The sequence below is a fragment of the Podarcis melisellensis genome (genome assembly GCF_964234715.1).
Source record: "Podarcis melisellensis genome assembly, chromosome: 12".
In the NCBI taxonomy this organism is placed as follows: domain Eukaryota; kingdom Metazoa; phylum Chordata; class Lepidosauria; order Squamata; family Lacertidae; genus Podarcis; species Podarcis melisellensis.
Genome location: NC_138544.1, coordinates 14,718,658 through 14,739,062, shown reverse-complemented (window position 1 = coordinate 14,739,062; position 20,405 = coordinate 14,718,658). Strand labels below are relative to the sequence as shown.

The 20,405-nt window shown below is 45.4% G+C and overlaps 2 protein-coding genes across 6 annotated transcripts in view; one reads left to right on the top strand and one right to left on the bottom strand.

The window, feature by feature from the left end:
• LOC309353598 (prostatic acid phosphatase-like) overlaps positions 1-20,405 on the top strand; it is a 220,537-nt gene that overhangs the window by 55,110 nt on the left and 145,022 nt on the right. The gene's annotated exons all lie outside the window — the stretch shown is intronic.
• Positions 1-20,405, bottom strand: part of CPNE4 (copine 4) — a 271,371-nt gene that overhangs the window by 187,088 nt on the left and 63,878 nt on the right. For 3 of the 5 annotated variants that reach the window (XM_081882989.1, XM_081882993.1, XM_081882990.1), the window contains exons 2-3: positions 19,249-19,386; positions 13,766-13,975 (exon numbers count right to left, since the gene is read on the bottom strand). The gene's annotated coding sequence lies outside the window, so the exon portion shown is untranslated. Of the gene's footprint in view, positions 1-13,765; positions 13,976-19,209; positions 19,387-20,405 lie in introns of all 5 variants that reach the window. The other 2 variants (XM_081882992.1, XM_081882991.1) reach the window with 2 other exon arrangements.

Below are 20,405 nucleotides of genomic sequence, written 5' to 3'. Positions count from 1 at the left end.
TCGGGGGGGGGGTCTCTCCGTTCCCGCCTAGCGCCTGGGCCCCCCGGGCAGGCCCCGGGAAGCGGTTCCTTATGCACGCCAGGCGAAACTCACCTGCTCCGGCCCCGCGCTCTCCGGTCTCGGCGTGCAGCGTCATCGCGGCGGCAATTGCATGCGAAGGGGCGGCTCACCTGGGGGCAGCACATTCTATTCTAGAAATCTCACCCGCCTCCCTCCCACGGCACACCAAGCAACGTCTCGCGGCACACTAGTGTGCCGCGGAACACCGGTTGGGAAACACTGTCTTAAGCCATGCCCCTGTTGCAGGTTCTGAACCGCCATTGGGTGGTCAAGGGTGGGAAGAAAGAACCTAGGGTGGGAAGAACAGAACACGGTTCCTTTCTAAATTATGGGGAAGGTGAAATTGGATTTCTGGGGGAATTTTGTTTGGGTCTCTCACCATGAGAGGCTGGCTGTTGCATTTCCTTCCTTGAAGAGAACGCCTTGAGAACAACACTGAAAAAAGTGCTATGTTCTTAAAAGATATGAGATAAATATAGGTTTCACTGCTCATTTGAAAGCCTGCTTGATGAAGGAGTCACGAGGTCAAGTTCGGTAGTCTTGGTTACAGGCCCCACTATTAATCATCCCCCAAACTGCATTCATGATGGTCACATCAGCTATGCTATGCATATTTAAAATTAATAATCTGATTCCCACATCAGCCACATAATCTTATCCATCGCCCATGCACAGAAACTTAGAAATTGCTTTTTAAAGTTTTGGCTGCCTTCAGCTGTTAAAGCCCTAAACGGCCTTGGCCCAGTATATACCTGAAGGAGCGTCTCCACTGCCATTGTTCAGCCCAGACACTGAGGTCCAGCGCTGAGGGCCTTCCGGCAGTTCCCTCACTGTGAAGCTACAGAGAATCAGGCAGAGGACCTTCTCGGTGGTGGCATCCGCCCTGTGGAACGCCATCCCATCACATGTCAAGGAAATAAACAACTATCTAAGGTTTAGAAGATATCTGAAGGCAGCCCTCTTTAGGGAAGTTTTTAATGTGTGGTGTTTTATTGTGTTTTTAATATCCTATTGGGACGCAGGTGGCACTGTGGTCTAAACCACTGAGTCTAGGGCCTGCTGATCAGAAGGTTGGCGGTTTGAATCCCCACAATGGGGTGAGCTCCCATTGCTCGCCCCCAGCTCCTGCCCACCTATCAGTTCGAAAGCACGTCAAGTGCAAGTAGAAAAATAGGTACCACTCTGGTGGGAAGGTAAACGGCGTTTCCATGTGCTGCTCTGGTTTGCCAGAAGCGGCTTAGTCATGCTGGCCACATGACCCGGAAGCTGTCTGCAGACCAACGCCGGCTCCCTCGGCCTACAGAGCGAGATGAGAGCTGCAACCCCTGAGTCGTTTGCGACTGCACTTAACTGTCAGGGGTACCTTTACCTTTACCTTTAATATCCTGTTGGAAGCTGCCCAGAGTGGCTGGGGAGGCCCAGCCAGATGGGCGGGGTATAAGTAATAAATTATTATTATTGCTGTCATTTTATGCAGACTGGAGGAACAGCCACCACAAGCACCCAAAGCCACAAGTGACCAGCTGTGACCTTGTATGTACTACAACCTAACTCATGCTGGAATTTTTCCATATAAGCCCGTACTCTGGTGGGATGGCAAGGAGGAGAAAAAAAATTGATCCCATAAGCCAGAAGTAGGAAACCTCTAGTCTGCCAGCTGAATTCAGCCACCAAAGGGTTCAGATTCACCCTGTAAGGTTGTTCTCCCCAAACATGAGGCCATATGTGATGTCAGGTGTGGGGGAAAGAGAGATGTAGCTATCAACACACGATTGATTGATTGATTGATTGATTGATTGATGGGAGTTGTAGTTTAACAACAACCTAGAGGCTATCTCTGCTACGCTGCCGCTAACTGTTTTGCTCTTTGGATTGGAATGCAGGTGGGGAGCGCTACACACATGATATCTAGAGCTAGTTTAAAGTCAAGTTAGAGTACAGTATTCCCGCCCGCTGCACCTTCTAGCCATTGGAAAAAGAAACACGAAATGAATTTCATTTTCTATCCCAAAGGTTCCATAAGCTGCTCAGAATTTAAAGCAACCTTTCAATCAAAGACTAGACAAGACCGTTTTGTTTTTATGTTTTTTTCAGATACTCCCTTCGCCACTGATAGTAGAAGCTTCACCAGCAAGTGTCTGTGTTAGGCCTCTGTGCCTATATTCCACCTGGGCATGCACAGGAAACTATTCTAGCAACCACCCCAGAAAACATCAAATCAATGTAGTAGCAGGTCACTTACTGAACCAGTCCTAGTTAAATAACCAGAGGGCATTTCTAATGCTCCTCCTTTTCAATACATATCTGGCAAACTCAGGTAGAAAACCTGGATATTTCCCCACAGTTTTGAAAGGAACCGAGCCTATGCCACTTCAGTTTTATTTATTAAAACCGAAGCTGTTCCCAGAACATTAAAACACACACAGACACACACACAGCGCACATTTTTTAAAAAGCAACAACAACAACCACATCGTAATAGGTCATCCCAATAAAATCTTAGTAAAGGTAAAGGGACCCCTGACCATTAGGTCCAGTCGTGGCTGACTCTGGGGTTGCGGCGCTCATCTCGCTTTATTGGCCGAGGGAGCCGGAGTACAGCCTCCGGGTCATGTGGCCAGCATGACTAAGCCGCTTCTGGCAAACCAGAGCAGCGCACGGAAACACCGTTTACCTTCCCGTCGGAGTGGTACCTATTTATCTACTTGCACTTTGATGTGCTTTCGAACTGCTAGGTTGGCAGGAGCAAGAACCGAGCAACGGGAGCTGACCCCGTCGCGGGGATTTGAACCGCCAACCTTCTGATCGGCAAGTCCTAGGCTCTGTGGTTTAACCCACAGCACCACCCGCGTCCCAAAAATCTTAGTACAATAATACAAATCTGTATTTTGGAATGGAGAAATGTGCGCCCCAAGCCTCTCTATCAGTTCCCCACCCCCTGGACTTTCCTAAGACCAGACTCCCTCTCTAGCCTTACACACACACATCCAAGACACTGCTCCTGCTTTTCATCCTATTTCAAAGTTTCTACTGTGTCCCTGGATTTTGCCTCTGGCTTCCATAGACGGAGGCTAGAGAGGGGTGTATGAGCAACTTTAGGAATTAGCTGAGGCTGCATTCAGACATGGCATTTATCATGTCAGCTTTACCAATTATACCAGTAGCCTTTCTGCTCCGATTTCTAATGCTCCTTTCACACTGCAGTGCTGCCACGTCATGCAAAATTCCATCCACACCAGCAGGTACTGCGGTGGAAACTCTGCCTCCGTCCAACAGCTGTTGAGCAGAGGTCTGTTCTGCAGCTTTCCTTAAAACTGAGCAGCCAATCCAGAGGTGCGTATGATGCTCCGGAAGCAGAATTCTTGCATTCTGCAGGGTCCAGGTGATCCTGCCCCGTCTCTGCAGGATCACCTGGACCCTGCAGAACAGCTGTAAAGGTGTAGCGGCAATCCTGGAGATGGAGTGGTGCTTGTGGAATATTACCTGCACCCTGCAGGATCTTGGACACCCCTACACAAAACATGATTTTTCTGGATGTCCAGGCTTGTACACTGTTTTTTTTTCTGGAAGCAAATAAAATGGAAACTACACCTGTGTTTTATTCTGTTTGGCTTCCAGAAGTGGCTTTTATATCACATGATAGCTCAGTGTTGAAATGAATACTCAACAGCCTGTCCATTTTGTAAGTGGAATTTTTGACCATTGAACCATCCCCATAATCTTTGAATTTTTGGCTTTACTAGTGTCCTTGCCATCCTTCCGGTCAAATCCCAATTGAATTTAAAAACCAACAGAACATGGCATCTACTGTGGGTCTTTTTCATGTGGTAGGAATACACGGGCATGAAAAAAGATTTAAAACTGTCAATCACCAAATCAGGATTACTACAAATGCCTGAAACATAAATTACTTCCAGTGTGATGTTTCACCAGACATATGTACATGACCATTTTAAGTATGAGATAGAAAATTTCAAATTTCTGTAATGAAATGTTGCAATTTAAAATATTATTATTATTATTATTATTAATTAAATTTGTATACCACCTTATACCTGTAGATCTCAGGATGCATCTGGTTAAGTGAGTGGGATAGGCTGCAATCGTAACCATATTTACCTGGAAGTAAGTTCCATTGAACTGAAAAGAACTTACTTCAGAGTAGATATGGTTGAAATTACAATCATAGACTGCTTTATAATGAACCGTTAGTCTGTTCATTAACTTTGTCTTTAAGTTACCATAAGGCTCTCAATTGTTTTTTCCTACAAAATACTGGAAATTCACTAACTTTGAAAGAGAACACACAGGAAAATTACTGATATATAAATATATGCTGATGTGGCTGAGATATGCATATCTATTGTGTGCTATGATATATGAAAAAGAACGTATTTCCACATTTGTGGATTATGAAGTGGAATAAAGATTTGTGCAAATTAAATCAATTGTAGCAGAATGCAAAATGCCAGATGAAGGTGTGAATTAATGTTGGAACAGATTGTTCACACATCGCTAGTCCTATACTATCTAACCCGGGAGTATGAACTCAATGGGACTCACCTCTGAATAGACATGCATATGATTGCACTGTGTAATTCTAGCAAATGTGTTCTGGATTGCAACCTTAAGAAAATGCCTTACCAATAGTCTCTAACCAATCTCCCATATAATCCAATGCTTCTGAGATGAACTTTAAATGTGTTCCAAAGAGCCCCAGACAAAGGTCTTAATATTTGCTTCATTGAATTCCTATAGTTTTCCCTTTTTCTAATTTAAGACTAAACAATGGGGGGGGGGAGGGCATATTGAAAATTGGGGAGAAAGATCAAACCAGAGTCATGGAAGGCGATAGTGATGTGCACTTCTAATTACATCTAAAAGAACAACAGATCTATTAGAAGATATTGTCTGCTTTGGTTGAACATCTGACCTAAATATGCTGACCGTGATTGAACACCAAGTAATCCATGGTTACATGTACTGCACTCACTGGACTTGAACATCAACTTGCATTTCGATTTTGGCCACTGTGTGGAAATAGTTCCATTGATTTCAAAGTTCCCGTTGCTATAATGTGTTCAGCATACATTTTCAATCAGGATCAATAGGTTGGAGCCTAAGGAAACTTAGAGCTCATCCAGATTGCCTTTGGCACCACATTTCTAGGCACATTTCTAGGCTTTAAAGCTCTGTGACTGAGCATTTGGGGTTGTTGGGTTTTTTTGTCACAGTGCTTTCCCTGGGGAAACCCACAGTTTCCTGTTGAACTGGAGCAACTGACAATTGAGTTTTCTGCAGATTGCCATTTGCTTTGATTCAGCAGTAAAATGCGGGTTTCCCCAGGAAAATGTGCAAAAAGGAAGTGCAGTGGTACCTCTGGATGTGAACGGGATCTGTTCCGGAGCCCCGTTTGCATCCTAAAGCGAACACAACCTTCACCTGCGCATGCCGCGATTTGCAGCTTCCGTGCATGCACGTGACGTTATTTTGAGCATCTGTGCATGCGCGAGCGGCGAAACCCAGAAGTAACACGTTCCATTACTTCCGGGTCGCGTAACCTGAAAACGCTCAACCCGAAGCTACTTCAACCCGAGGTATGACTGCATGGTGCAAAAGGAAGTCTGGATGAGCCCTTAAAGAAGTTTTCAGAAGAAAACTTTCCTGTCCTCTCTGCTACAACCCCCTGAAAAGCATCTCTGTATAATTAAGGGGCCCTTTTGAGCTATGTGGGATAGGCAACAGGGGAGGAGGAAACAGAAAACTTTCCTTCCATGAATGAACTTCCTTAAATTTATTCATCTGAGAATCCAAGTCATAGGAACATAAGAAGCAGTCTTATACCTAGGTAGACCAATCATCTATCAAGCATGGTATTGTCCACACTGAGCAAGCAGATGTACTACTTCTATGAGATGACAAAGGTTCTGCTACATTCATGCTACCAGTTGGTAGGCTCTAGACTTTAAAAACGTAATCCCCTACAATGACTTCAACTTTTCTGCAATAATTCAGTGGGGCATCTCAAAAAGAGATGCTCTAACACAAAGTTATTTAATCAGGTTTAAAGCCAGGTACATAGCAAATGACTAATAGCAATCTTAGGATGCATATACAGGCAGTGCTCCCAGCTGGTTTTAATATCAAATCTGCCTTATAAAGATTAACCAAGTGCCCAGACTAGCCCCAGTTCATCAATGGAAAATAATGGATATGAATTATTTTGAGGCAGTCTCATCAAAGCTGTGCAAAATCACAAGACAGGCTTTAAAAAGAGCATCGTGAACTCGTATTTTGTTTTATCTACCATGTCTAAAATTAATCAGAGGGTTTAAACATTTCTTGGAGAAAAATTAACAAAATCACCACATTGTCTAGCTGTATGTTTATGTTTACACAGCCCCAAAGCAAATGTGGAACTAATCATGAAGGATCACATATGCAGAAAAACTGGAATGCAAAGCTAATTTTAATCAACAGAAAATTGACTGTTTAAAAGGAAACTCTGTTTCTGAAACGAGAGGCTGCCAATAGCTCACTTTACCGTGCCTAAGTGACGACACTGGAAGAAGTTGCCAGAGAGAAAAATTAAAGGAAGGTGGAAAAAACAAGATAAGGAACGGAGACAAGAGAAGAATCAAGCAAGTCATGTAACTGGATTGCACCAATATACCTGAAAAGGAGATGAAGGGCCCATAGCTGTCAACGTTTCCCTTTTTTAAAGGGAAATTCCCTTATTCCGAATAGGATTCCTCACAAGAAAAGGGGAAAGTTGACAGCTATGGAAGGGCCAGCTGTCAATGACAAACAGTGACATATATTTAACATAACCGTAGATTGCTAATGGATATTGTTGGCCAAATGTGCATGATCAAATTCTGGCTTAGTAAGCCAGGATACGTGGAAGCTTTGTGCCAACGGCTTTGTTCTTCCCTTTGCATAAGCAGAAAAACAACTCAGGAAGTCACAGTTAACTATAGTTCTCAGGAGGTGCAAACTTGCAGGCTTCCCAAAGCCATGCGGTTGGTCACTGTGAGATGCTGCAGCAGGAAGATGCTTATACAAAATCAGACTTTCGGTCCATCTAGCTCAGTATAGTCTACACTGAAGTTCAGCAGCTCTCCAGGGTTCCAGACAAGGAGTCTTCCCTAGTCCGACTTAGAGATGCCTGGGACCAAATGCATAGAAAGAAGATGCTCTATCACTGAGTTACAGCTCTGTTTACTAGATGAGCTTCGGGTTCTTTAACCAGGAACTATTGTTAATGACTTCGAAATTGCAGTTCTTGGACTGCATTTAATGGGAAACTTCCTTCCTTCCTTCCTGAGGCTGAATGCAGAAGTAGCACTGATCATCTCAGGTAAAACTTGCACATCACCATAAACCCAGCAGGGTCAGATTTTGGTAATATGGCACCCCGAGTGAGGACAAAATCTGGTTCGCCCCACTCAATATTTCTTATTTCCACAATAATTCCTTTTGGCACAGTTGCTTTTTATGGATATTCTCGGTAGGCACCTCTATAAAAAAGGCATTATTAATTATGATGATGATGATGATAATGATTATTTTGCATCCCCTCAGCTTAGTGCTGAACCCAGTGCTCTTCAGTTAAGGCAGTTCACCCCTTCAGCTGTCATCACAACGATTAGAAAAACCCAGCAGTGCACATGTAATGCGTGAAAGTAATCGTTTTTGCATTCTGATCGGAGGCTTGCTTACTCAGAAGCCCACTTCGTTTCACTGGTGCTTACTACTAGTGTGTTTAGGATTACAGCCTTAGCTTTAGATAACCACACAGGTTTGAGAAAACCAGCTCTACCATTTTCCCAACGTTTACATTATAGAGAGCCAATGTGGTGTGGTGGTTAAGAGCAGTAGTCTTGTAATCTGGGGAACCGGGTTCGCATCTCCGCTCCTCCACATGCAGCTGCTGGGTGACCTTGGGCCAGTCACACTTCTTTGAAGTCTCTTAGCCCCACTCACCTCACAGAGTGTTTGTTGTGGGGGAGGAAGGGAAAGGAGAATGTTAGCCGCTTTGAGACTCCTTCGGGTAGTGATAAAGCGGGATATCAAATCCAAACTCTTCTTCTTCTCTTCTTATAGAAAAAGATTGCAGCTCACAGCACAACATGTGTTCGCTGGTATCTCCAGTGAAAAGGAATTGGGTAGTAGATGGCAGCAAAGATCACCTGCTACTGCTACTGATCTACCCCATCTCTGACACAGTCAGTTCCTGGTGAATTACAATAGTGTTGACCAAGCTGTGGTCTTCCAGATGTTTCTGTCCCATCAGATCTACCAGCACAGCTAATGGTTCAGGGATGATGAGAGTTGTAGCCCACAAAACATGGAGGTCACCACATTGGCAATCCCCAACTGAGAGAATCACAAGATAACTAAAGGCACACCCTGTGGATACTATAAATGATGGAAACACCTTCTCGAAAGAGAGACTTGTGCCTGACTTCTTTATATGCCACTATTGGCACACTGGTTGGAAATAAGTTCATGGGGCTTACTCCCGGATAAGTGCATATAGGATTGCAAAATATCACCAGTGGGTGCAATAAGGTTTACTTCCACAGGAGCCTGCACAGGATCGCCTTCCACATATTTCAGTGGAACTAGCTCTGGCAAAAGAGTGAAAGCTGCAGGCTTATGTGGAAGTAAAGCCTATTTCATTCAACAGAGTCGCACCACAATCCTACGCACATATCCTACCCTGCGAGTAAGTTCAGCGGAGTTGTTGGGGTGGTTGAGTGGGCCCAAACCTCAGGTCTGGACCCCGGGTCTCCTTTCCCTTCTTCTCCTACCCTACTCTTTAAACTTTTTCTAAAACAAAATACTTTGCTTACAAGCCCTGAGCATGATGCCAAAGATTGCTACCAGTCACCTGCCATCTGAATATTCCTAGAGACAAATTTGTGCATTGACTCTGTTCCCCGAGTCTTTTTCGGTGCCTAGCAATGCCCATGGGGTAAGTTTAATGGAACTCAGAGGGGCTCACCCCTTGGCACATACATATTGCAGTGTTTCACGTTCAGTAAGTGTCATTAGAATTGAAGTATTAGAACCCCAAGCGGCAAGGCCAAACTTATTAAGGTAAAGGGACCCCTGGCCATTAGGTCCAGTCGTGGCCCACTCTGGGGTTACGGCGCTCATCTCGCTTTACTGGCCAAGGGAGCCGGCGTACAGCTTCCGGGTCATGTGGCCAGCATGACTAAGCCGCTTCTGGCGAACCAGAGCAGGGCACGGAAATGCTGTTTACCTTCCTGCTGGAGTGGTACCTATTTATCTACTTGCACTTTGACATGCTTTCGAACTGCTAGGTTGGCAGCAGCAGGGACTGAGCAACGGGAGCTTACCCCGTCGCGGGGATTCAAACCGCCAACCTTCTGATCAGCAAGTCCTAGGCTCTGTGGTTTAACCCACAGCGCCACCTGCGTCCCTTTCCAAACTTATTACTCCAATGCAAAATCCATTTGACTCTAGCAAGTGTCTGAAGACCTTCAGCCTTAGAATGGCAACCTTGAGCTGCAACTCTAAGCTTCTTATTCAGATGCAAAATTCATTAAAATGAATGGGGCATATGCGAAATAAATGTCTTTGGGGATTGGGGAAGAATTCCTATTTTTCACAGCTGTGCTTGAAGTTGCAATCCTATCAAAGCCCCCCTACCCCCCCCCCCGGGGTTTTGGTCCAATTCAAATAGAACATCAAACATGTAAGAAAATCACACCTGTGCACCACTCCCAAAACACAAAGCGTCTCATTTAAACCAGGATTCTCAGATGCCAGTATGCATGCAGTGTTTGCATGCTAGCAGGGCACCCACAGAACTCTGGCATGCTAACAGGGAATGCTTCAGTGAAGTGACCTGGTTTACAATACAATCCTATGCAGACCTACTCAGAATAAATCCAGCTGCAAGGATAGTGAGTGTAGGTTGAGGAACCTGAACCACACACTGCCTGCCAAAAATGCATGGAACCGTTTTTCTTACACACCCACATTAACCAGCCTTTTACATGCATATAGTCATGTACGCCTAAGTAAACACGCACAGGCTTTTTAATAATTGAGGCTCCGTACGCTTCACTTCTTTGAACATTTTTATTTCCCATGTTTGATAGCTTTTGGTGTTGTTTCTAATTTAACTTATGATTCTTTGTGCTGGTTTTCTGCTGGGGTAGGGGGCTCTACTGAAATTCCAGCTTTTCATATTGATGGTTTCTGTTTGATTGCAAGTGTATTTTACTGAATGAATAAATAAATAAACCACCCATTAATGGGTGGCACATAAACGACTAAAATCATATCAAACTGGACAACATCCTTGTTTCTGAAACCGGTTTCAACTCTTGCTACCACATCCCCTGGCAATGAGTTCCAAAGAATGCTACATCCCATAAAACGGTTGTTCTTTCAAGTCCCTGCAAGCTTTTTGCATTAGGCAAATTCCTGGTCCGCTCTCCAGATCCTCAAGCAAAGCATCTACACCAGGGTTTCCCGAAGTCGGGTCTCCAGCTGTTTTTGGACTACAAGTCCCATCACCCCTAGCTAGCAGGACCAGTGGTCAAGGATGGTGGGAATTGTAGTCTAAAAACAGCTGGAGACCCAAGTTCGGGAAGCCCTAATCTACACTACCTCAAAGCTTTGCTTCTGGCCATTCTGACTGTGCGTCAAGAGGGTGATGCCATTAATGTGGCATATTTATTATAGATTTGACTTAGAGTTTCCTTATACAGTCTGAAAGTTCTAGTAACTTGGGACAAATGCGTAGATAGGTGGTGTCGGCGCTGAACGCAAGGAACACCATTTACCTTGCATGGCACTTATGTTCAAGAAAGCACAGCTCTGTATTTTCCCAGTATACCAAGACCCAACCACTGGCCCACCTAAGTCTGACATAGCAACTCTCCAAGGCACCAAAAACAAAACCCAGGAGTATTCTGAATAAGCCCTTCCCCTGTTTATAGGGCAGTATCTTTTATTGATTTTGGTAAACAGCTCTTGCAGCTTTCAAAAATGCAACAAATTCAGTTCAAAAATACAACGCTCCACCCCACTAAAAAAAAAAAAGAGCCAGAATAAAAGAAATCTGAACATTGAATCTTAATAAAATAATGAACAGTTGTTTATGGGCATCCTTTCTTCTTGACACCAACTCAAGCCCAAAGGTCTTTTTCTGGGGTGGGACAATTGGCCATCTCCTCTGCAGGCAAACAAAAGGCAATTCACCTCCGTGACTGCAAAGCTGGGCTCAGGTTCTCCATATCCTTCCCCAAACATTGGGGTGAAGGGTGGAACCCTGAAATTTGCCTAGGAATCCTTTCCCCCTCTTCAGGAAAGGAGAGAGAATCTTTTACGGCATTTTCATTCAGGTTATAATCCTATGCCTACTTACTTGAAAGGAAGTCCCATTGGTCACAGTGGGACTTATTTCTGGGTAAAGATCCCTAGGATCAAGAGGCACGAAGCACTTCCCGAATCACAGACAAATTCAGGAGAGAAGTTGAAAGGGGGAGGGGATCCAAACGTACATCCTAGCCAATCCAGGTTTTCAAAAAAGAAGCCAATTTGAAAGCAGCAAAAATGCTACTACTAAAGACAAGGTTGCAATTATCTCTGAGGGCAAATGTGCCTTAGAAATGTGAGCAATTTTACAGTCCTCTTTTTATTTAGTAGATTTGTTAGTCGCCTTTCAAAACACAGTATTTTCCCAAAGAGGTCTCCCAAAAGCTATTCATTCTTACTTTCTAATGATGTTTCCCATTAATGCCATTGTTCCTGATACTATTTGTGACAAATGCTGCCTCCTTAAGTTTTCCCTAAGCCATTAATAACTGTATATATATATTTTTCCACACACACTCATTGCTTCATTTGGGTTGTCCTGCGGTTATTACGCAAACGCAGCAAGTATTTTAGGTAGATCTGTGAACTGGCCCCAATATTATTGTTTATTAATACTGGTAACCCACCACACATGTAAAACGTCAGGTGGAAGAAGTCAACGCAGCAACAGATTTGAACCCAGAACTCACCCAAGTTCCGGTAATTTCGTTGTCCCCGAGAGGGGGCAATGACAAGAAAGATATTTATTATTATTATTATTATTATTATTATTATTATTATTACTGCTCCTGTGCACCAAACTCCCATTTGCCTCTCAAAAAATTGCCCTACACTGCCCAGAGAACAAGGCATTCAAATAGAAGCCATGCCAGTAAACACTTGGGGTTATATTGGGTCTGGAGAAATACTTATTGACACGTTATGCTGTATATTCTTTTTGTAAACGGTGGCTTCAGCCTGGGCTTTCTCATCAGAAAATGAAAGCGCAGTGTTAGGCATGCCTACTCAGAACGCAGCCCAGCTCAGGCTCAGTCCTAGGTAATAAGGAGCACAGGACTGCATTTCAGGTATGAGGCATCACCAGATGATCAGAAATCACTGCTGAGCACTGCACAGCTGAAGGGAGTTAGGAAGGCTTCAATGCCAGGTGTCAGATTCTGAAACTCAACAGGGATATGACGTCCATCGGTGGGTACTTTGAGCCAAAAAAAAAATAGAAGTTGTTGGTGAACTGGGTATGATGGTGATGATGACTGATAATGACCAATTATCCACCCTTCTTCACCTTAAGGTCCCGGCATGGGTTACAACATTAAAACACAATATTAAAAAACCCCAGCTCAGAACAATTTACAATGGCAGAAATAAGGTGGGTCTTAAAACTCTACACCTCAAGTGTCAAAAGCCAGGGTTAAGAAGTGCATTTTCAGCACTCACCAGAAGCTGTGCACCTCTGTGGGGAAGGAGCGCCACAACTTAGGGGGCTGCCACAGATACCCAAAGTAACCGGGAGAGAGAACGGAGCTGTGCAAGGATTTTGAAACAGGAGATGATTATCTAACGTTTTGAAACAAAACGCCCATCGAGGAGTTTTCTTTTTATAGAGAATATTGTTTTTCAAGATATTCCTTACACTTAATAACTGATATATATATACACATACACTTATACCAGTAACTGCCACCGACAACAAGGCTGCTTCCTCTCTCAACTTCACCCAGATGGGAAATAAGTGCAAGGCAAAGAGTCTGCAGTAGCTGTGGGTGCCCATGCAGTGAGGGAAGCGCTGAGGGGGGAGAGAGACTCATGCTCTCGCCAACTTGGGCTGGGGTCCCTTTGCAAAGACATAAAAGGGATCCCGACGAATGGAGCCCAATCAGTGCCCTATTTCCCCTCAATAACCCAAACAGAGCACAACCCGCTTCCAATAACTCAGCTGGCGAGAGCATATTGCTGCTAACACCGAGGTTGCAGGTTCGATCCCCGCATGGGACAGCTGCCTATTCCTGCATTTCAGGGGGTTGGGCTAGATGAGACCCCAGGGTCCCTTCCCCGCTGGACAACTCTATGAAAAAAAAGGGACCGTCTTGTTTCCCATGGCCTCGAAATCACAGCTCTTTGCCCAAGAGTCCGGGGTCCCCAACTTTCCCCCGGGAGACCCCCGTGACTGAGGGTCCTTCCGCACGGCGAGAGGCGCCGCGTAACGTGGGAACGCGGGTCTGGGAGGGAGAGAAAGAAAGAAAGACACCCCCGAAACGGCTGGAGATGGAGAGAAAAAGTTAGCCAGCGTGCCTTTTTGGAAGGTGGGATGCAAAGCGGAGCAGCCGAGGGGAAGCCGCCTTACCTGAGCAAGGGATCTGGCAGGAATGGAGCGCTCCGCGAACCGGCTCTTTCTCGCTCCCTCGCAGGACGGAGGGGATCCTGCCTCGCGCTTGGCAAATCCTGGCTTGCAGCTAGCGGGGCGCTCAGGGATCCGGTGGCGCGCTCGGGAGTTTCATCCCTCCAGGAAGCCGGGCTCCATCCCTGCGCGCTCTCGGGCTCCGCTCGCCTCTGACTGAGGAGGAGAAGGGAGAGGGGGAGAGAGAGAGAGGCTGGGCTGGGCTGGGCGCGGGCGGAGAGGCAGCTCCGCGCAGCGAGAGACGCCCGCCTTCTGGAGCGCGCGCGGGCGCCTGGCTGAAAAGGAGGCGGAGAAACCCCCCCGCGCGCCCCCTGCAGGCATCGGGCAGGCACCGCGCCTCCCCTCGCCTCCGCTTTATATTTATATTAAACTCTCCGGTGTGTTTTTTCTCTCCCCCCGCCCCGCACATTTCCTCTTTTTTTGCAAGCCAGATACTCCCCGGGGGCCGTTTGCCTTAAGAATATACTGCCTGCTCAGTTAAAGCTCTTTCAAGTGTGTCAATTGCTAACGTGCTCAGCGCGAAGCTAAGTGGAGCTAAAGAGAACGAGAAGATGTGTTGTGGTTTCCCAAATGAAAGATCAGGTAGAATCGTAGAGTTGGATCCCTGAGGATCCAATCCCCTGCAATAGGCAGCTGTCCCAAACGGGGATCGAACCTGCAACCTTGGTGCTATCAGCACCACGTTCTGAACCAACTGAGATGTGCAAAAGGTGCTGTTTGTCCAAAACCCGAAAATCTCCTGGCATTTTATGGGACTGAGAGTTTTTATGAGGACGCTTTTATTCCTCCCCCCTCCTCTAGCTCAGGGCTGGTTATAGCCCTGAGGGGGTGGGCAACCTGTGGCCCTCTGTCTCATTTTGTGTGGCCCTCGGCCAGATTTCATGGGGGTGGCAAGGAAGGGGAAAGTGGAGGGAAAAGGTGGCAGGGAAATAGAGGTGGCAGAGAGAGAGAGAGAAATGTGTGTGTAAGAGGGAGGGAGTGGCAGAATAGAGAAAAAGGGGTTTGCCCCATTGTCTTTGTGTGGCCTCTGGCAAAGGACCTCCAAAAGATTATGCCCCCCAACAGAAACAAAAGGCTGCCTATGGAAGGGCTTCTGTCCTAGTCCTGGAAGAAATCTGAAATCCTCTGCACCTTTGCCAAACATTTGAATAAACGTTAGGAGCTGTGAGGCAACATGCCACAACGTGGGAGCTCCTGGAGTCAAGGAATAGTCTTAAACCTATGAGCAGGGCCTGCCGTAAAACTTTTCTATCCCATAAGGTGACCAGCCCCAGGGGTGCCCTGCTCGGAACATTACTGCTTGCTAATGCGCCGTGAAGGATATCGTGCCATGCTATGGCATTCCAAAGCACGGTTTGAGGTGTTGGAATTAAACTCCAGTTCCCATTAGCAGAGCAGGCGGAAGTCAGCCTTGGGTCGTTTGACCCTTTAATTAGTTCTTCCCTGCCCCGCCCCCTTCGCAAGACCCTCTTTTAAAGTTTAAATAACGGATAACTTTTGCTCAGTGTGCTTGCGGTTGCAGATTAAATATACCATGCCAGTGGATGTTTCTTAAATTGCTAATGCATCTGACATAGATCAAACTATTGCAGCAGACTGGCTAACTCTAGGGCAGACAACAGCACAATACAACATTCCTGGTGCAGTAATTGTTAAGACTGCTAACTAACTGCCGTAACTGAACCAATTGCCACAACTGCCACACAGTTCTTGCCATTTGCACATGGATTTTGGATGCTGACATCCCACATGAGGCAGGTGTGAGGAGCCCCAGGCCTGGGAGCTGAATCTAACTCTCCTGCCCTCTCCATCCTTCCCCTGGGACTCTCAACAGGCCATGTCCCTCACTAGTCTCAAGCACTTCTGCTCAGTTGGGATGCCCTCATGTCTTTTGCCTATCAAGATAGATAGGGGTGTGTGTGACTTTTGTGTGGCCTCACTTACAAAGGAATGGTCACCCATTTTGGTCTCTGGCCAATATCATTAAATTTGCCCATGGCAAGTCTATGTTTATACACAATTTTCCCCCATGTGTTGCAAGTTTGTACATATCAGTGTTAGGAACATAAAGGTAAAGGGACCCTTGACCATTAGGTCCAGTCATGGCCAACTCTTGGGTTGCGGCACTCATCCTGCTTTATTGGCCGAGGGAGCCAGCCTACAGTTTCCGTGTCATGACTAAGCCGCTTCTGGCAAACCAGAGCAGCACACGGAAACGCCGTTTACCTTCCCGCCGGAGCGGTACCTATTTATCTATTTGTACTTTGCCGTGCTTTCGAACTGCTAGGTTGGCAGGAGCAGGGACCAAGCAATGGGAGCTCACCCCATCACGGGGATTCGAACCACCAACCTTCTGATCGGCAAGTCCTAGGCTCTGTGGTTTAACCCACAGCGCCACCAGCGTCCCGTTAGGAACATAGGAAACTGCTTTATACCCCGTCCAAACATTGATCCATCTAGCGCAGTATTGCCTGCACTATGTTGCAATCTCTTCAGGGTTCCCAACAGGAGACATTCCCAGCCCTGCCAGGGAGATGCTGGAGATTGAACCCAGAAGCTTCTGCATGAAATGCAAATGTTTTCCCGCTGAGCTGTGGATGGGACTTCACATGTGCCACCTCACATTCAAGGATGGCAGAAAGGTAACATACAAATGTTGGTACATTTGTACATCCATTTACAATGAATAAATCATTTGATATCCCTTAATGGTGCCGCTTCAACCAGCCTTGTGGTGGGCCTCGCCCTGCCTGGGTCTGCTTAGGCAGACTGCCACTCTCCCTGGATCTGTGTAGCAAAGGTTTACTGAGCCCAGAAATACCACCTAGCCCTGTCTTTAACACACACCCACAAATAATATATTACTTGGGAAGCCAGTTCCTCATGGGAAGAGGGCATGAAGCCGTGATGAATATTTTCCCCCTTGCCCTGGTGAATTCAAGCGGTTGGCAAACTGGCAAATCCTTGTCACGCTGGTGCAGAGCATGGGCTTTAAGATGCATGAAGTGCAGGAAATAACCCGTGGTTGCCATAGCCCACAGGATGATTGGTCAACAGAAGGCTTTCACGGTAAAGGGGGGGGGACATCCAGCAACAACAACAACTTGTAATGGAGAGCTAGCCTTCCCTGCCAGCAAGCCCTCGCTCTCTAATGAGGATGTATTAACAACTGCCAGGATTTTATCTCACTTTATCTTATTGCTGGAAACACATTAAAGATTTGTCTTAGTGCAGATAGGCAGCGCATATGGAAATAATGCTTTTTCACTGAGCATGTGGCATGATTATTGAAAGTAGACTAAAACCCTCACGCAACCTCAAAGATGTACAAGACCCGATGAGCATCTGCAAAAAATAAACATAATTCCCTGCTGTAATTCTGAATGAGATTTACATCTACCTGTAACAGCTCCTCCTAATCATCGGTTTCCTGTGTGTTTTCCCCTTACCTCCTTCCTATACCCATTACTGTCAATGTGCAAAGCGGTGTTGTCTTCCTAGTTCCTTATTTAGAACACCTACGGCGAAACAGCTTACGGTTTTAACCATTTCTGATCTTCAGCAGCAAAGTTCATTTTCACATCTTGGCTTTGTATACAAGATGTCAGAGGTTAATAACACCAGGGACATCGATTTCATCATAATGCCCTAGGCTAGTCCTATCAGAGGAATATGGAATATGATGACTAAGGAATGCGAAAGAAAGAATAGATTTTCTTAATTTGCAGCGCAATCTTAACCACGTCTACTCAGAAGTAAATCCTTTTGAATTCTATTGGAATTATTCCCAGTTCAGTGGGATTAGGATCCTATCATTGCAGCTCAAACACATTTAGCCAATGTTTGGTCTGTATATATAAGCCTAGGTTGTTCATCTTCCATAATTCCTTGTTGTGATTAGAGCACAGAATTGAGTTTCTGAATGTCATTGACATAATATGTGTCATAAAATCCTAAAATTGTAGAGTTGGAAGGGACCCCAAGGGTCATCAAGTCCAACCCCCTGCAGTGCAGGAATCTTTTGCCCAACGTGGGGCTCAAACCCACAACTGAGATTTAGAATCTCTTGCTCTACAAACTGAGCTATCCCTTCAAGCAGTCCCAGCCTTCCTGGGTGTAGCAAATGCAGCCTGTGAATGGGGTGATTTGGGGTATGTAGCGAGGACCAAAGACATGCCAGCATACTGTATTTACACAGCCACCGCATTCACAGAAATAGCTGCCCAGAACTTCCTGGTTACAGTTGTTCACCAGGAAACAGCTTGCATGGATATCAAATGTATTGTGAGGATTGGCTCTTCCAGTTGTTGTTGTTTTAAAAATACATTTCTGTCTCTCATGGTTTTGCAAGCATCTGTGCACCACAATCACCCTTTTCTTTAAAAGAGGAATGCACAGCTCAGCCGTTGAACTTTGCATAGGTTAGATCCCATGGTCAATCCTTTGAAAAGTCCAGGACCCTGGAGAGCAACTGAGTACTGAGCCAATGGAACTGACTTAGTCAAGTAAAAGGAGTTTCTCATTCCCACACCCTTCCTGTCCCTTATTTGCATGCATCCACCCCCCCTTCCACCATACTACACCTTGACAAAGAACAAGAAGCAGTTCCAGAGGTATAAGGGCAAATATCAGGTTAAGGTTTAAGCATGCTGCAAACTGAGCAGGTTATGCAATCAAACATGTATATCACCAATGCATGTTAGGTATTGCTTCCTCCACTTCTTCCCTCTATCTTTCCATGCCTATATACTTTTTTGCCCTTTTTCAAACTGTATAATCTTGTATTTCTAAGAAGTTGCTTAGTCACATTCACCATGCCCTTGCATCAGGCAGGGGCTCCGGTGGGAGTGTGGGCTGAATTCTGGCTTGGGGGACCAAATTGTTTGTCTTTACACAAGAACCCCAAGAACTACCAATGAGTGCCAGGTACAAAAGTTGTACAGTTTGTATTAAAGAGCAGGGCACCCCTGAGCACATTCTGAGATTTGTTTTCTGTGTGGGATCAGAACTCACAGTCCTTTCGTATAAAAGTCCGTCCCTAGTTACCTTCCTTCATTTAAGCTGCCCAATTTAGACAGGAAAAGTTGTTTTGCTATCATTACTGTTGCTGATCTATCACCCCAGAAATTGACTATAGAGAATACAAATCTACCTTCCACCAACCACTAATCTAGTGCATATTGTTCCAGAGAAATACTGGGGGGAAATTATAGACAAACACAACGTGCTTCATGTTAAGTATACGATCATCATTTAACTGCTCCAAAAGGAATATTTTTAAAGCATGCTTCCTGTCTTTGCTTGTCTCATAAACCAGCCTGGCGATGGGGGTGGCAGAGCCACAGAGCCTAGACATTATTATGTATAGAAGAAACAGCCTTGAATCTCACCCTGTGGTTATTTATATATCACTCTGATATGCTTCTCACCAGTTCGACTCTTTGCTCGATTTAACTGCTACGTCTCCATCCAGCACTGCTGAAGAGATCAGGTTTTCCTCCCCACCAATAGGATGTTCAGCTGTTCCAAGGAAGAAAGGCAGAGGAACCAAAAATACCATCTTCTTCCTGTGGGTGGCATCAAAATATCTTTAGTATACAAAAGGTTTGTTCCGAAAGAGACAGAAAGCGGAGAGAGAGAGAGAGAAGGATTATTTGGGAGAGAAAGGTTTCTATTTTTGCCAGTGTTCTCACATGACTTTTAAAAAATAAATAAATAAGTCATTTAAATTAACACAACAATTTTAAATAAACCAGTGCCACAATACTACAAGTATTATGATTATCACCTTTAGTCACATACTATGTAAGTGATGGGGAACTTCAGGCGGAGGGGCCAAATGTGGCCCTCAACTCCTCCCGGTCTGGCCCTTGAGACTCTCCATTGGCAACCCCCTTCACTGGCCATGCTTTGATAATGCTTCTGGAGAGTAGAGAGGGGTCTGTGAATGTGTGTAGAAACCAGCCTACTGTACAAAGCTAAAACTTACATTTGCTCTACCCACATATGTCTCTGCTCCTTGCCCACCACTGGGATGTGGGGCCCCAGGAAGTCCCCTAGAAGGGAATGTAGCCCTCAGGTGGGAAAAGCTTCCATTTCCCTGTGCTATGCAGATTTTGCAAGCAGAATGCTGCAGAGAAGTATCTAGGGAAGGAAGTACCCAATGGCAATGGCCATTGCAATGCACTGGTTCTGTCTGAATGCATTGGGTCTTCTCAGGGATCATCTCTACATCAAAATAATTGCTTACACAGTGGTTTTTAGGCGACAACTACAAAGGGGTAGCTTTTTAGGGACTAGCTTCAAATGGTTGAACCCATTGTGAACGCATTGAACCTCAGCTGTCTGGAAACTTAAACAGTGGTCTTCAGGTATCATATCCAATGGACTAGAGCCACAAGGGTCCCTCAGATTTCTGCCAGTAACCCCTGCACTGCAATGCCCCATCATCATAAACATAGGGATACATTGGATTGAGATCGAGAGACCCAGAGTTCAGCAGGAGCCCAAAATAAACATAAAGCCCCACAAGTATATAGACCTAAGAACGAACCAGAAGCAACCTTTCTTATTTTAGTCATGCTAC